General features: G+C 40.5%; 1 long non-coding RNA gene across 1 annotated transcript; it reads left to right on the top strand.

The window, feature by feature from the left end:
* The first annotated feature begins 576 nt into the window (after positions 1 to 576).
* On the top strand, positions 577 to 14,947 carry LOC109264755 (uncharacterized). Its single transcript, XR_002078849.2, has 3 exons — positions 577 to 1,114; positions 14,246 to 14,367; positions 14,445 to 14,947. It is a non-coding gene; the product is annotated as an uncharacterized LOC109264755 (long non-coding RNA).
* Positions 14,948 to 17,337: the final 2,390 nt, after the last annotated feature.

The following is a 17,337-nucleotide window of genomic DNA, read 5'->3' as shown; positions in this document are numbered from 1 at the left end:
ATAGTCCACAGTGAAAAGGAACAGAGCCTGGGTGAACTACTTCCTCTCTTCTGCCATAACAGACTCCAACTCACTCTTATTTTCTGGACTCCCGAAATAATCATGTTATATGCCAAGCATGGCCGCCCTAGTTACCACACTGTAATCCCACTCTCCCCACTTACACCCACACAGATGAAACCATTCTTTCAGAGACTCCCTCAGCACTCCACAGCTCCTGCCTTCCCTAAAACCCTCCTCCACGCCACTCCCCCCACCCCCCAACCCCGGCTCAGCTTCCCACCCCCACCACTTCCTGGCCCTCCCACCAACCCCCCCCCCAAAAAAAACCACCCAGGCCTCCAGCCAGGAAACGTTGTTAAACCCTGTCCTCTGCACCTTCACAGCACATTTGCTTTGATACCAAAAGAGGATTCATCTTGGCCAATGAGAAACAAATGAATATGCAGTGGTTCGCCACTTGCTGTAAACGCATCGCCAACAATTCCCGCTGCTGTGTTCTCTTCTGTTTTTACCATCAATTAAAAAGGCTCCGTTTCCTTAGGGGCATTTTTGCCCCCTCCCGAAAATGGAAAGAAGCAGCAAACAGCCCTCGGAGAAGGCACAAAGCTCTTCTGAGAAATGTCTAGCAGAGACAGCTTCTTACAGTAACACTTTATTTTCATGGTCCTTTAATGCAGAAATTGACCATGGTCGTCCCTCTTAGGCCTCATTCACCCTAAATAAAAATGACCGTGTTGCCAGAGATAGGTCCTAACGAGGCATCAACCCCGGGGGTAGCCCAGGGGAGGCAGCGGGGCAAGAGAAATGCCCTCTCTCTGCGGCGGCTGCAATTCCTGCCTGTGACCTTGCACCCTCCCATCCAGCTTTCCATTTCCTTATTTAGATGAGCCTCCCTTATACTTGGAGGGAACGATTCCTCTGCTGAGACTCCATGGCAATCAGCTTTCTGAGAAGTGGTTTGTTCTTCCAAGAAACTAAAGGGAGCCTGGTTGGTGTGCGTGCTGGCTTGTGGCTGAGCCGAGGGAGCCACGGAGGGCAGCTCACGACGGACCAGCAGGACACCGGGCTCCTGAGCCCTCGACATCCACTCATCACGAGCGGCAGGTTGAAGGTAATGTTTTAAGAGGCTTTCAAGCTGCTGGGAAGTTGTGGGTTCGAGAAATGTTCTTTAAACCTTTTGAGCATTCCAATTCCATTTCAGCAAGTGTGTTGAAATGGTGAGCAGAGGCACGGACAAAGGACCGACAGCTAGCCCAGTGGTCACAGCCCCTCCTCGCTCCCGCCCACGGCAGGGCCCCTGGGAGGGGCAGGGTGGCATTGCTAAGGCTCCACCGAGGGGTGAGAAGAAGTCACAAGGGGGCAGGGAGAGAGAGCTGACCTTGGGGACAGCCTGGGAGTGCTGTCACGTGGAGCCCAATGCGGGGGCTCGAACTCACAACCCTGAGATCAAGGCCTGAGCTGAGATCAAGAGTCGGACGCTTCACTGACTGAGCCACCCAGGCACCTGAGTTACTTCTCTATTACGCGGAGCAAGGGGTAGCATCTAGCTCGTAAAGTTGCCTGTATTAAGACGATCCACGCGACGTGCTTAGCCCAACGCTTACCAAATTGTAAGCACTTCAAAAATGGCATCTGTCATTATTTTGTGTGTTAAAGGCAGCCAGGCATGACCACCACCACCACCCCTAAATGCATAGGTTTCCATTTAGCTCCTGCTTTTTTCACATGTTTGGAATGTACTGGATATACCTCTCAGCACTGCCATGCACCTGCATCGATTACAGAGATTCCTTACTCCCTGTCTTCCTTGATTTTTCCATTTAACTCAACATCCTCCAAATCCTTCTCAAGCTAGCTGTCATTTGATATTAAATGTTGACTGGAGAGAAAGTAGCCGCTCCTGATAAACTAGTATTAGCCTGGGATACACAATCAAGGCCATCTGTAATGACTGATGAGTCGTCTGGGTTTGAGTCCGGTCGGTCACACAGAGTTCCAAGATAAAGTGGAAACACACCAGATCCAGGCTTTTCCTGTCTCTGATTAAGCAGCCCGAAGGGGAAGGTCTCTAACTGATGGAGAAATATGGTGCCTCCTGTTCGGAGGAAGGAATGCGGACATGGTCTCTACCACTCCTTGGCATTGCAGTCCTGTTCCAGAAAGACTTGCTGTGGAGCCTGGGGGAAACAGCAACGTACGGTGCAATTCTGCTTTCTCCCACATCCAAAATTACAAAAATAACAGTCACACTCTTTCATAGCAACCTAAGAGAAGCGTCAATTACAAAACTGAAGTAGTTAGTAACTGCGTATTCATTTAACATGTTTCTCCAAATAACTCAAGTTGTTCATAAACAGGCTAAAAAACACCAAAGAGAACACTTTAATAAAACCCAAGTGTTTTCCTGCTAACTTTTCACTCACTTATCTGATTTGGCCTAGCAGTCTCTAGAATAAATCAATGCTAGATGTCCTCAGAGGACCTACAGAATCTTTTACCGAAGTCCTAACCAAGGTGCTATGTTTAGGTTGCCCATGTCATGAACGGAGTCTCTGACTCTCCCTTCATCAGCCATCAGGGGAAGCGTCACCCACCGTCGTACTGGCACAAATTGTATTTCCTGAAGAGTAAGTGAGAAAGGAAGGCAGAGAGGGATGGAATGAGACGGAACACCCAGCTCTTACTCTAGAACTCACTCTATCAAGATACGTGGAGTCACGGCCATTACTCGCCCTCCAGATACCTTCGTTTTCCTCGGCAGAGAAGTCAGTAATGGATGGGGACTGAGTGTAGGGAGATGTGTCCACATGGGCTTGGGAGGATGGGGGTCCTCGTCCTAGCAAGGAGGCCGTATGACTTGAAGCTGGTCACCTCTCCAACTTAATGCCTTCCTGCTCTCTCCTTCCCAGGCTCCCAACACTGTGCCCGCGACAGACCCACCCTCTGTAGTTACCCTTCCAGTTCACACATTTCTTTCCCTCTCCTCGGAGCAATCTTGTCCCTTTCCTTGTAACATCTGCTCATCCTTTTAATCTCGGTTTAGACATCTCTTCCAACCAGGTCCTTCCCTGACCTACCAACTCAGTAGCATTATGTGTCCTTCATATCTAATTTTCTGGCAAAGTATAGGTCTTCTGTCTTAACATTTATCATAAATTTATTTGTTAAGACTTTTGGTTGCAAGATGTGGAAATCAGTCTTTGAGGGACTATGAGCAATATACAGATGTGGTGTTATCTTTCACCATCCGGGTCTTAAGGAAGGATTAGCACCATAAATTAAAAGGTGATAGGACTCTTTCTCCCTCATGTTTTTGCTAATTTCTGAATATCTATTTCCTTTCTATTGGTTTTTGTAAACCAGCTTTCTCTCTAGCCATATGGGAGACTATGGCAGGCATGGCTGTAGGCACATGCAGAAAACTAAATGTCTCTGAACGACAACCTCAAATTTCTGTCATATTCTTAGGGGGTTTTTGTTGTTTTCTTTTGTTTTTTTCTTTTTCTTTTTTCTTTTGAGAGAGGCAGAGAGAACGAGAGCAGAGGAGGGGCAGAGAGAGAGGGAGAACCTCAAGCAGGCTCTGCTCTCAGTGCAGAGTCCAATGAGGGACTTAAACCCACGAACCGTGAGATCACAACCTGAGCCGAAGTCAGGAGTCTGATGCTTAATCAACTGAGCCACGCGGGCATCCCTCTGCCATAATTTTACTGGCTCTATTTAAGTTAAGCATCTAACTGAGGGCCCATTTTAGAGAAGAGAGCAATGGCTATGTGATGAGCTATCATCCCAAAAGATGCAAAGTACCATACTATTTGTAACTGCCTACTTACTTGTATGTCTATATCCTTGATTATCAGTAAACTTTCTAAAATAGGTCAATCTACTATGTTTATCTTATTCACAATTATATCCTCATAGAACTCTATGCCAAACACATTACAAATGCCCATTTTGGTATGTAAAAAAAAATAGAGGCCTGTCTGATTCCCTCCGTATCAAGGACTTCCTTCTTCCCAACTTTCAAACCTATTTTGTTTCCCCCACTCTCTCTCTCTCTCTCTCTCTCTCTCACACACACACACACACACACACACACGTACACCCTAGGCCTACCATCACCACCTACTTTGGATGGTGATCTCCTATATTTCTTTTATATTTTAACCTCTATGAAATCTTCCCTTGTCTTCCACAAACACTCCCAGGGACTTTACACTTTATGTGTCTCTCCAACTGGAATAATAATAAGAAATACAAATTATTTATATCTTACTATGTTGCAGGCATAGTGATAGGCATATCACATACTTTTTGTCTAATCTTATAACACTCAATATTTTGCCCAGCTGAAGCTGGGAAATAGCTGACAAACTTGTTCAAGGTCACAACTAATAAATAATCTTAGTCCATCTGAGTCCAAAATTCAATATCTTCCTCCCCCTAATCTTTCCACTCATGTAATCTACTAGGCAGAAAGCCCCTCAAATCCAGTAACCATTGATAAATTTACTGCCCTATTCTCCAGAGACTCACATATTTTACATTTGTTAGAAGCACATCAGGTATGCTCAGTAAATATTTATTCGCTGAGGAATGAATAAATAAGTGGAATTAATGAGTAGGTGGGTTCTACTGGGGGAAAAATAGGCATTCACCAAGAATAATTTTTCCTCTATTCTGACACCTTTGTAGTCTTTATACGTCAACAAAATAATTAGCTCAGATGAAAACAATTATATTAGTAGTTCTACAAAGTTGACATGGTGGAAGGACTAGCTTCTGTTAGATAAAACCTGTCCCTAAATAAATAAATAAACAGGGGCGCCTGGGTGGCTCAGTCGGTTAAGCGTCCGACTTCAGCTCAGGTCACGATCTCACAGTCCGTGAGTTCGAGCCCCGCGTCGGGCTCTGGGCTGACGGCTCAGAGCCTGGAGCCTGCTTCCGATTCTGTGTCTCCCTCTCTCTCTGTCCCTCCCCCGTTCATGCTCTGTCTCTCTCTGTCTCAAAAATAAATAAACGTTAAAAAAATTTTTTTTTTAAATAAAAATAAATAAATAAATAAACAAACAAATGCTGCATACAATATACAACGTAACTAAACCAAACAAAACAGCAGCTACTTAAGGCTTTGCAAAACAACCAAAATTTCTAAGACTTAAGAGCAGGAATATCAAAGAAAAAGAGACTCTCAGAGAAGGGAGGGAGCCTAACATAAAATGGAGCTTATTGAGCTTCTAACTGTTCTGCATTTGATAAATCCTAATATGTTAGAAGAAAGGGGCCAATAAATTAAGAAGAATGTTCAACTTCAAAGTGGCTACAAAGAATAGGTAAGGCACAGAGGACTTTAAGGTCAGTGAAAGTATTCTGTACGTTACTGCAATGGTGGATACGTGTTCTTATAGATTTTTAAAACCTACAGACTACCCAAGGCCAAGAGTGAGCCCCAATGTAAACTATGCACTGACTATGGGGTGATAATGATGTGTCAGTGACAGTGATGTCTCAGTTATAACCAATGTGCCCCATGGCACAGCATGTTGATGGTAGGGAAGGTCAATGTGGTGGTGGGGGGCATGGAGTATGTGAGAATGCTCTGTGTTTTCCACTCTACTTTGCTATGAACTTAAAACTTCTGTAAAAAGCTATTTACAAAAAAAAAAAAAAAAAAAAAAAACCTCAGAAGAGCTTTTAACTGTACCACTGAGCTAGGGAGAAAAAAAAAAAAAATTGGCATTCAGGACCTACCAAGCAGAAGGAGCTCTGATTAACATTCCAGGTTTTTAGTTAAGATTCCTGAATAGTAACATCCTAGGAATTAGAGAAAATTGAATATAGACAACCCTTTGCGAAACTTCAATTTCAGTCTCAAAGTCCCTCTCTCTTTCTCACTTGTGTGTGTGTGTGTGTGTGTGTGTGTGTGTGTGTGTATATATGTATATATACACATTTCAGTCTCAAAGTATCTCAATATATACATACATATATATATATATATATATATATATGTGTGTGTATATATATATATATATATATATATACACATATATATGTAAATTTGAAAAACAATTATCCAAGTCTCCCTCTCAAGGAAAGGGGTATAATTAATCTCAAAAAAGACAGGAGGACAAGGGCAGCAATTAGTTAAATAGAAGGTAAACATATAATAGGAAAAAAAAAGAGATTTTTCAAAAATGTTAATAAAAGTGATAAATCATTAGCTATACAGAACAAGAAAACAAAAGAAGATGAGGACAGTAAAAGGAAACAGCATTACAGATCCTACAGAAATTTAAAGAACAGTAAAAAGGTATTATGCACAACTTTATGCCAGTAAATTTGAAGTCTTAAATAAAATGTAAGCATCCTTGAAAAGTTTTATTTAACAAAAGTTAACACAAATTAAAATTTATTAACAAAATTAACACAAAAATCAAAAATATGAATAGGCTATCCTAAAGAAATTTATTTGGTAATTTCAAAACTCATCCAATAAAGAAAAATACAGGCCTAGGTGGTTTCACTGGTGAAATATCCCAAGTATCTAAAGAGGAAATGATGCAGTTTTCAACAAATTTTAGCTAATGTACTCAGTAAAAATATAATTAGGATAATACATCATTGCTAAGCAGGATTTATTACAGATTTTTTTTTTAAAAAGATGAGTTAAGGGGCACCTGGGTGGCTCAGTTAGTTAGGCAACTGACTTCGGCTCAGGTCATGATCTCACAGTTCATGAGTTCGAGCCCTGCATCAGGCTCTGTCCTGACAGCTCAGAGCCTGGAGCCTGCTTCAGATCCTGTGTTTCCCCATCTCTCTACCCCTCCCCTGCTCATGCTCTGTGTCTCTCTGTCTCTCAATAATAAATAAATGTTAACAAAATTTTTCTTTAAAGATGAGTTAATATTTTAAAATAAATCAACGTAATTCACCAATTAACAAAATAAAAGGGAAACACCTCTCAATAGATGCAGAGAAGCATTTGATAAAATTCAATATGCATTTATGATAAAAACAAAACTTTTGGTAAACCAGGAATAAGAAATTGTTTTCAGTCTAACAAAGAACATCTTTTCCCAAAACAAGAGCTAATGGTGAAACATTAAACGCATATCCCTTGCCATTTGCAAGATCAAGAATGAAACAAGCATATCTGACATCACAATTTTATACAACACTGTTGTAGCCAATGCAATATAACAAGAAAAAAAAGTGTAAAGATTTTAAAGAAAACAATAAAACTCATTATTTGTAGAAAATATAAATGTGTGCATAGAAAATGATAAAGAACCAATAAACAATAAGTGAAAGTTGTTACCGAGCAGGTCAAGTTCATCTCTGTACACTGGAAACAAATAATTAGGATATAAAATTTGAAAATAAAACTTCATAATACTACTAAAAATAATCATCTATTTAGGAATAAATCAAATGAACCCTGTGAAACTTGTCTACCTATAAATCAGAAAATATTACTGAGACTAATTAAAGAGGAGCTGAACTAACGGAGGGATATACCATGTTCTTGCATTGGATGATTCAATGTGGTCAGCTTCTTCACATTAATCTATGGGTGAATAAACCTCAATCAAAATTCCAACAACCGGGCACCAGGGTGGCTCAGTTGGTCAAGCGCCTGACTTCAGCCCAGGTCATGATCCTACACTTCATGGGTTCAAGCCCCGTATTGGGCTCTGTGCTGACAGCTCGGAGCCTGGAGCCTGCTTCAGATTCTGTATCTCTCTCTCTCTCTCACTGCCCCTCCCCTGCTTGCACTCTGTCTCTCTGTCTCCCCAAAATAAATAAATATTAAAAAAAATTTTCTAATTCCAACAGCATATTTGCATGACTTGAAAATCTGATTATAAACTTCATATGAAAATGCCAGAATAGCCAAGACAATCTTAAGGTAAAGGAGAAAACTGAAATAATTAATCACTAGATAGTCAGAATTATCATAAAGTTAAGTTATTAGGGGAATATAGCATTACTTCAAAGATATACAAATAGATCAATGGAACAAAAGAGAAAGTAAAGGAATAGATGACATGATTTATGGCAAAAATGGCAGCACTATGAAGTGAAGAGAGGATTTTTTTTTAATACATAATGCTGAGTCAAATGGTTATCCATATATTAAAAAAATTAATCATGATCCCTACTACACGTTATACACAAAAATTAACTCCAGGTAGATTTTAGACCTAAAATGAATAATGATCCCTACTACATGTCATACACAAAAATTAACTCCATTTTAGACCTAAAATGAATAAAATAGAAATAAATGTGGAAGGGAAAAGTTTCTAGAAGAAAATACTGGCAACTATCTTCATGACTTTTAAAAAATAAATTTGACGTAGTCAGTGAAAAAAGGTTTTAAAAAGGAGCAAAGATTGATAAATTATGCTATATTAAGATTAAGAAGTTCAATGCATCAAAATTATCATTAAGAAAAGATAAGAAAATCATCATTAAGAAAGCATGGCCTATAGGGTACCTGGATGGCTCAGTCAGTTAAGCATCTGATTCTTGATTCAGCTCAGGTCATGATTTCACAATTCATGGGTTCGAGCCCTGAGTTGGGCTCTGCACTGACAGCTGGAAGCCTTCTTGGGATTCTCTCTCTCCCTCTTTCTCTGCCTCTCCCCCACTCATTCTCTTTCTCTCTGTCTCTGTCTCTCTCTCTCTCAAAATAAATAAATGAACATTAAAAAAAAAAAGAAAGAAAGCATGGCGCAAAGTGGGGAAAGATATTCAGGAGTAATACCCAGAATATGTAAAGAACTCTTATAAGTCAATACGAAAAATATGGATAAGTAATACAAAAATAGTCTCATGCACATAAAAGAATAAATGACCAATAAAAATATATTAAAACGTGCTCAGGGCACCTGGGTGGCCCCACCGGTTAAGCATCCAACTCTTGGTTTCAGCTCAGGTCATGATCTCACGGTTCACGGGATCCAGCCCTGTGTCAGGCTCTACACTGATAGTGCGAAGCCTGCTCGGGATCCTCTTTCTCCTCTCTCTCTGTCCCTCCCCTGCTCGCTCTCTCTCTCTCTCTGTCTCAAAATAAATAAATAAACGTTTAAAAATGTATCAAAAATGTGCTCAACACCATTAGACATGAGAGAATCAAAGTATTGAAAAGTGTTAACACTGACAATCCTGAGTGTGGGGTAAGTATGTGGAGCAACCAGAACTTTCATATCCTATCGGTGGCAATGTAGACTGACACAATCCTTTGGTTAAGCTCTTGACAGGATCTACTAAAGCTAAATCTACACGTAACCTATGACCCACAATGCCACAGTGATTCAACTGCTTTGCATGCAAAAGTGCACCAAAGCACGCGTACGGGAATGTTTAGAGCATCACTGTTCACAGCTCTTCAAGCGTAGAAATAAAGAAAATGTTTATCTGAAGTAGAATGGATAAATACATTGTGCTATAGTTGTATAATGTGTGTCAGTTCGCATCCTCTGGGAAGCACACGATCAGATACGGTTAGGAGTGCAAGACATTTACTGATGGATGAAGCAGGAGTAAGCAGAGTAACTCTTCAGAAGGCGGTGAAGACCTAACACCTGGAAAAGAAAGAGGGAAGGAAGGAAGATTAGGGGAGGAGCTTAGACACAGGGTGGCCCTGAGAAGGTCTAGCCAGTCCAGTGGGGCATCCCCATGCAAATAGTGCCCATGGAGGAGTCGAGACCAGCACCCTGAGGCCATTCTCAGTCACTGGCTGGATACTGCTCCCAGAGAGCATGTCCTAGAGGTTTGCATGCAGCAGTGGGGCCAAAGCACCATAGCTGGAGGAGGTTGGCTACCTGTGTTCCTCAGGCCGACATCACACCCCCATGGCTGCCATACAATGGAACACTGTAAGCCATTACAGATAGACAACCTATCACAAAATATAACCTGAAAGATCTTACAAATATAACATTAGGCAAGAGACCTAGACAAAAAAGAAAAGCCCTTACTGAATGATTCTATGTATAAAAAGCTCAAAAACAGTCAAAAGTAAGTCACGACAGCAGATGTCAGAATAATGATCACCTTTGAGCAGGGCCAAATGACTGGGAAGGGGAGCTTGGTAGACTCTTGTGACTTACGCATAATGATCTGAGTGGTGGCTACATGCGTGTTCACTTTGTAAAAATTCGCTGAGCTGTACACCATGATTTGTACCCTGAGTGTATGCATGCATGCAGCACTTCATAAAAAACAAGTTATTTTAAAAAAACAAGAAACTGGTATAGCCTGACAATGGTATTCCCAGGAATAGATACCATATAAATCCAGAGAACAAAAGCCCAAGAGAATAATGGCTTTGTGGAATGTAGTGAAATATAAAGAGGATAAAATATACTTATTTTGACATAAAGACTCAAATAATTTTACCAAGATATTTCTATAATTATTAAACCTCTATTATTAATGAGAAGCAGGTGATGCTGCTGCTTTATTTATTTTCATAAACGATGCTTTGATGGGTTAATAGCGATGTATTTTTATTCTGAAAAAGCTTGCGCAGACCGGTATTAGCTTAACACAGCACTTCTCAACTTCTTCCAGGCTGACACAAGTCAAAGCTTAGAAAACTTCCATTATGATGCTCCCTTTTACTGAATTTGCATACTGCTTTGCATAATAATTGATGCCTCTGTTACTTTAATATCTTTATAAAGTGCGTCCCCACACAAGACGTGCTGCTTCCTTTTTCCCTTGGCTAAGCCAGTATGTACCTCAAAATGTTGCCTCAAAATGGCAACAGAATGGAGAGAGAATTGGAAAAATATAAAGACCACAGGACTGCAGGTACGGGATGTGTTTTAGAACTCACAGGAGTGATCTTGATTAATGGAACCCAGGAAACATTTATTCAATCCATAAATAAGTATTAGAAACGGCAATGTGCTAGGCACTGTTGCAGGGACTTCTCATTCCTACACCTTTCCATAGGCTGGCTATGAATTAGCACAAGTGGAACCACGTGCAAGACTGGGTCACAGCCGAACTGAGTTTTGTTCACACCTCTGGGACTAATTCAGGATGCAAAACTTCTAGAATGTATCCTCCAGATCATGTGGTTTGGCGTCCTCAGTTTACAACCCAGGAACCTGCAGGCCAAAACGTTTAATCGCTTGCTTGGTATCATGGAGATCTAATTAGCACCAGAGGTCTGTGTGTTTCTCCTGAAGAGATGGTAAAATGAGTGATGATAGGCATATCTCTGAGGACTTGACTAGTCTCCTGGATAATCTTTGTGGCACTGAAACACTTCCCATCACACAGGACAATCTATGGATTGGATCGTTTTCCTAACCCAGCCTTTAGTCACTGTCCGAAAGCCTTCGGCTTCCCATAAAATCAGCACAGAAACATGCTGGACAGAAGCCACGTCTCTCTTTCGGGACGGCTCTGTTAGATTTCTTGCAGTCCTGTAGCTCACTTATCTGATGGTTGATGGGAGACCCACTTAGTCTTATTTTCAAATGTTTGCCAAGCTCCTCACTCAATGCCAGCCCAGTCCAATCTGCTAAATCTAAACATCTGCTCTCTCGTGGCTAACACCAGTCAGGCTCCAGGGAAATGTTTTCACCTATTTCTCCCCTGATGGCCTGTGAAACCAAACCTGATGGCGGTGGGGCTAGATGTGTTGTGCTGGTCCTGAAAGCAGAGAAGGATGATGGGAATAGAATGGGATGGGGGCCGCTCAGGTAAGAGACAAATCAAATAGTTTGTGAGATCTTCCTCTCAACATAAATATAATAGCTTCCTACATAATGAAGCATGGTTTTGTAGTTATGTCAGATTCCTATTTGTGATCCGGGGGAGTACAAAGTGAACTTGTAGTGTTAAGTGAAAAGTACACACACACGAATTTTTTGCGTCGGCAACTAACTGGGTGTTGGATCCTAACACTGCAACACCTGTAATTTTACAAAGTGTTGCATAAAGTTTACTTAAATATTTTTATTAAATTATGGTTGACATACAGTATGATATTAGTTTCAGGCATATCACACAGTGAGTCGATATTTTTATACATTGTGAAATGATCATCTCAATAGGTCCAGTTATCTGCTGTCACTATACAAAGTTATTACAATATTTATTGACTATATTCTTTACATCATACTTTGTTTCTCTGTGACTTGTTTATTTTACCACTGAAAGTTTTCCCCCCTTTTAAAAAAATTTTTTTAACATTTATTTATTTTTTGGAGACAGAGCATGAGCGGGGGAGGGGCAGAGAGAGTGGGAGACACAGAATTCGAAGCAGGCTCCAGGCTGTAAGCTGTCAGCACAGAGCCCGATGCAGGGCTCAAACCCACCCACTGTGAGATCATGACCTGAGCTGAAGTTGGAGGCTTAACCGACTGAGCCGCCCAGGCACCCCACAAGTTTGTCCCTCTTAATAGCCTTCACCTGTTTTGTTGGTTCCTTCAACCACACTGCCTTCTGGTAACCTCCAGTTTGTTCTCTGTATCTATGAGTCTGTTTCTGTTTTGTTTTGTCTCGTTTGTTCATTTGTTTTGTTTTTTCAGATTCCACATATTAGTAAAATCATATAGTATTTGTTTTCTCTGTCTGATTTATTTCACATATTACCATCTGGGTCCACCCATATTGTTGCTGATGGCAAGATCTCATTCTTTTTTATGGCTGAGTAGTATTCCAGTGTGTGTGTGTGTGTGTGTGTGTGTGTGTGTGTGTGTGCATGCCACATCTTCTTTATCCATTCATCTATTGATGGATGCTTAAGTTGCTTCCAAATCTTGGCTATTGTAAATAATGCTGCAATTAATATTAGTATAAAAAATGTTAAATAACACAAAAGAGATGCAATCAACTGAACTCAGACTATGGAAAATTCTATAGGACAAATAAGGCGGTTCTTTCAACAAACTAAATGAAAAAGAGAGACAGAGGCAAAGAGAAACAGAGACAGAAAAAGAAAAAAAGAAGAAAATTAAAAGATTAAAAGGGACTGAAGAGGTATTTCAACAAGGGGCACCTGGGTAGCTCAGTTGGTTGAGCATCTGACTTTTGATTTCGGCTCAAGTCATGATCCCAGGATCATGGGATAGAGCCCCACACTGGGCTCTGTAGTGAGCGTGGATTCTCTCTCTTCTCTTCCTCTGTCCCTCTCCACAGCTTGTGTTCTCTCTCTCCAAAATGAAAATAATAATGATAAATAAATTTTAAAAAGCGTGTCTCAACAAATTGGAGTGTATGAGTTTGATTGGGATTTTGATCCCAACTATACAATAAATATGTATGTGACACTTGCTGATATTAAGGAATTATTAACTTTAAGGCATGATAATGATACTGGGGTTGTGTTAAAAATCTCATCTTTTAGAAACACTGCTGACATATTTACAAATCAGATTAGATGGCACGTGGGATTTACTTCAGTGTAATGGGGGAGGGGTGAAACCGGAAGGTGAAATGAGTTAAGATTGGTCGCCAGCAGAGCAATTATTTGAAGCTAGGTCATAAGTCTATGGGAGTTCATTATACTATTCCAGCTACTTTTGTATGTTTGCACTTCTCTATAATAAAAAGTTTTCAAGAAAACAAAGAAAAATATTTTTAAATTTTGTGATTCACTTTAACTTAATTTTATTTAGAATATTGATATTTATTTCCCTGTTTCCCTGTTAACCTTGTAGATAATTACAAATAATTTAGAGAAAAATGTACTGCTTGGAAAAGTTAAACTAATAATTTCAATTGCTAAAAATGTCACTTTTACTCGAATTTACCTCACTGATGAAAGTATTTTCAAGTTTTGTAAGCTTTGAGTATACACATACATGTTCTCTTTTTATATATATTTTAGGTATATATTTAATATACATGTTCTTTTTTGAATCCTTTGGATTCTTGAGCAGGAGTACAAATTGAGATTAAACATGATAGAAACGGAAAATATAAAATAGAATCTCGGAAAAGAGCTTAGAAAAAAATACATCGCTGAAAAGAAAAACAGAAATGGAAATTTTCCCAAGAGGTGGCTGGCTTACATTTTTAAAAACTAGAAACAATGAAAAAGGGTAGGCTTGTGTTACATATAATGCACATAAAATTCACGAGTAGGATATTGCACGTTTGATATAATTACTCATCCAAACAATGAAAACGTGCAAAAGTGTTACTGTCATCAAGCCCTCTGTTTGTAACTCAGATAAAATCCCTGCGTTTTTACATCTTTTCCTGCATGAAGGCTGAACCACTGAACAAGATAATGAGAATGTGTGAGGACCCTGGTTCGGCACCTGCCCTGTGTTGAGAAGTGTTGGAGAAGGGGGCTGCCGGGAGAGACACAGTGCCCTCAGCCCAGATATGGTAGGTAGTCCCTTTCAGAAAATAATTACCAAATTACCAATAATAATAAGTTGAAAACATTATATTTTGCATTATAGGGTTTCTCAGAAGAAAGAGAATTATAAAGCTCTTATCCTTTAAAACGCTGGAGAAAGCTCCTGGGAGGAAGTGAGACTTGTCTGAGGGCTAATAGAAGAACGAGTATCATTAAATGCACTGGAACAAGAAGATCATTCCAGGGACAAGACTTTACAGAAGTACCGATGTGAGAATGAGGGGTCCAAACTCTCTAGAAGACTCCAATGAATGGAGACAGGCCTCAGTCAATTTTACACCATGAGTGCAAATTTAAGCTGGATTAGTCTGGCCCTGCTAAGTACCTTGCTCAGGAACTGAAATATTATAGCTGCAACATGGCTAGCAGAGGAAATGAAATGGAAGCCTATAAACCCTGAAGTGGATAGCAGGAGCGCAAATTCAGAGAACGAAGCAAAGTTTTATTTTGGGGCTGTACCATAAAGGTGACTTAGGTAGACCCAAGGGCCAGGGTTCTGTGTGCATGTGTGCGGGCCCTTAGTGATCATTAACTTTGGAGGGGGAAAAAAAATGTTACATGACCCTGCAAGTAAAAATGATGAAGGTATTTCTTGTAGCTATTTCTGTGTGTCATAAAAACAGCAGGATTTTTTAGAATGGGCTGATATTCTTTATCCCAGTCCTCCCTAAAGGGAATTACAGAGCTGAGACCTGTAGGAATTTATTGGTCTGACGGGAAGAAAACACAGTACCAAAAGGAACTCACACATTCCCAGAGACTCACTTGAGTCTCTATCTGAATGCAAAGCCTGGCCTTATTTCTTGAAACCAGCTTTCTGGTAGACTGTTTAAGAGTTAAGGGATTACAAGAATAAGTCATTGATCTCCCATTTCTAAGGCTAACAAAGAATTTCATATTACTGAAACCAGACATTGCCTTTAAACCGACAGATTTTAACCAGAGGGGAGGCGGGAGGGTGTTTTTTGTTTGCCTTGTGATGATTTGAAAGTTGCGTGACATTCTTGGGAAGAAAAGAAAGAGAAAACATTAAATCTTCCGAGAGCATTTTTCCACGCTCTCCTTGAGAAAGGCAAATTAGAAATTATCTTGGACAGAGTGTGCAAAATGGAATGACCCAAAGCTCTTTGAAGGGTGGCCTATCTTTTTAAATCAAGCAGCATGATTTACTGTGTACTTAGAAGACACACTGTTTTCAGTCAGAACAATTCCAGGTGAAAGATGAGGTACTTATAGATGAGATAGTTCCATAGCTCTATTGATGAAAGCAAGCCAAATAAATATTTTACAGCCCTTTTGACAAAATGCTTTGATTAAAGGAATTACAGGTAGAGACAACCCGCCGCTAATGAAGATGAGGGTCTTCAACAACATAAAGCAACTGAGTTTTAAAACAAATACACCAACCTTAACACATTTCAATAAATATCGCTTCCCTCTCCCAAAGGGGTTACCTTACGAAGCTATAAGCTTTCAATAAGGCTGCAGCAATTTCTTGAAAGAGTTTCTGACTTTTCTGCTTCAGCCTTCAGGGAGAGCAGTCTATCGTTTTGACTATCCTCAAAAATAAGGGAACGTCAACACATGAAAATAGATTTTCATTTTTGAAAAGTAATCAAAAGTCCATTGGAAGGAAGTCTGGAGACTGAGAGGTGGTGAAGCTCAGTAATACTGCTTTTCCTTAAAAATAAGTTGTAAGTTGGACACAAAGGGGTGACTTCTAAGCACCTTCGAAATTGGATCTGGAGACAATTTTCAAGACGAATCACGAAAATGATTTGTTGCAATAAGTGTAATGACTCCCAACTACTTCGAAAGGAGAAAAGATCGGTCTTTGTGTAGTTAGACATTTCATACTTAAACATTCTAATATTTTTTTTCAACGTTTTTTTTTTTTTTTTTAATTTATTTTTGGGACAGAGAGAGACAGAGCATGAACGGGGGAGGGGCAGAGAGAGAGGGAGACACAGAATCGGAAACAGGCTCCAGGCTCCGAGCCATCAGCCCAGAGCCCGACGCGGGGCTCGAACTCACGGACCGCGAGATCGTGACCTGGCTGAAGTCGGACGCTTAACCGACTGCGCCACCCAGGCGCCCCAAACATTTTAATATTTATACGACCCTTCGGAGATGGAAATACGTAGCAAAATGTAAAATGTGCATACCCTCTGTCCGTTGAAGTCATTCCCCTTCAAAGACATCATCCTGCAGATAAAAGGAGGAGTAAACAAAAATACCTATGGAACACGATTCATCACCGAAGTAGAGGAAAACTAAGACAGACTCATTGTCACCAGTTAGGGATAAGTTAAATAAAAAATACTGCAGCCATAGTAGAAACCATGAGATTGTTTAAAAGGATGATGTAGAGCTGGGAGGCCACACGGATTTTAGGCCATGTGTTAACTGCAGTCAGACATGGTGTTAAGGATCCTGAGGCTGAATTTCTTTATTTTTAATTGTTTTAATGTCTATTTATTTTGGAGAGAAGTGGGGGGGGGGGGCAGAGAGAGACACACACACACAGAATCCGAAGCAGGCTCCATGTACAGAGCTCGACACTGGGTTCCAACTCACGAGCTGCGAGGTCATGACCTGAGCCGAAGTTGGAAGCTTCACCAACTGAGTCACCCAGGCAACCCCCGAGACTGAATTTCCTCCTGAAGAAAGCAAGCTATTCCCCATGACTGACGAGGAAGAGTAGAATAAAGAGAGTGGCGGTACAATGGCCTGGTTCTTACCATTCCTAACGTAGCTATTAGGGTTAAGACAGGTAGTTCCCTAGAAGGAATTTAAGAGGGAGAGCTAGTCACAGAGGCACTGAAAGAACCGCAAGAGGAACCAGGGGAAAAGGAACAACCCAAAGATTTCCAAGCACTGCCACCCCCAGGGCTAGCAGACCACTGGACGGGAGCTGTCCAAACCGTTACCCAATG

The sequence above is a fragment of the Panthera pardus genome, unplaced genomic scaffold (genome assembly GCF_024362965.1).
Source record: "Panthera pardus isolate Hobbes unplaced genomic scaffold, ASM2436296v1 HiC_scaffold_10, whole genome shotgun sequence".
In the NCBI taxonomy this organism is placed as follows: Eukaryota; Metazoa; Chordata; class Mammalia; order Carnivora; family Felidae; genus Panthera; species Panthera pardus.
Note: the sequence above shows the minus strand (reverse complement) of the source record. Positions and strands in the feature narration are given on the sequence as shown.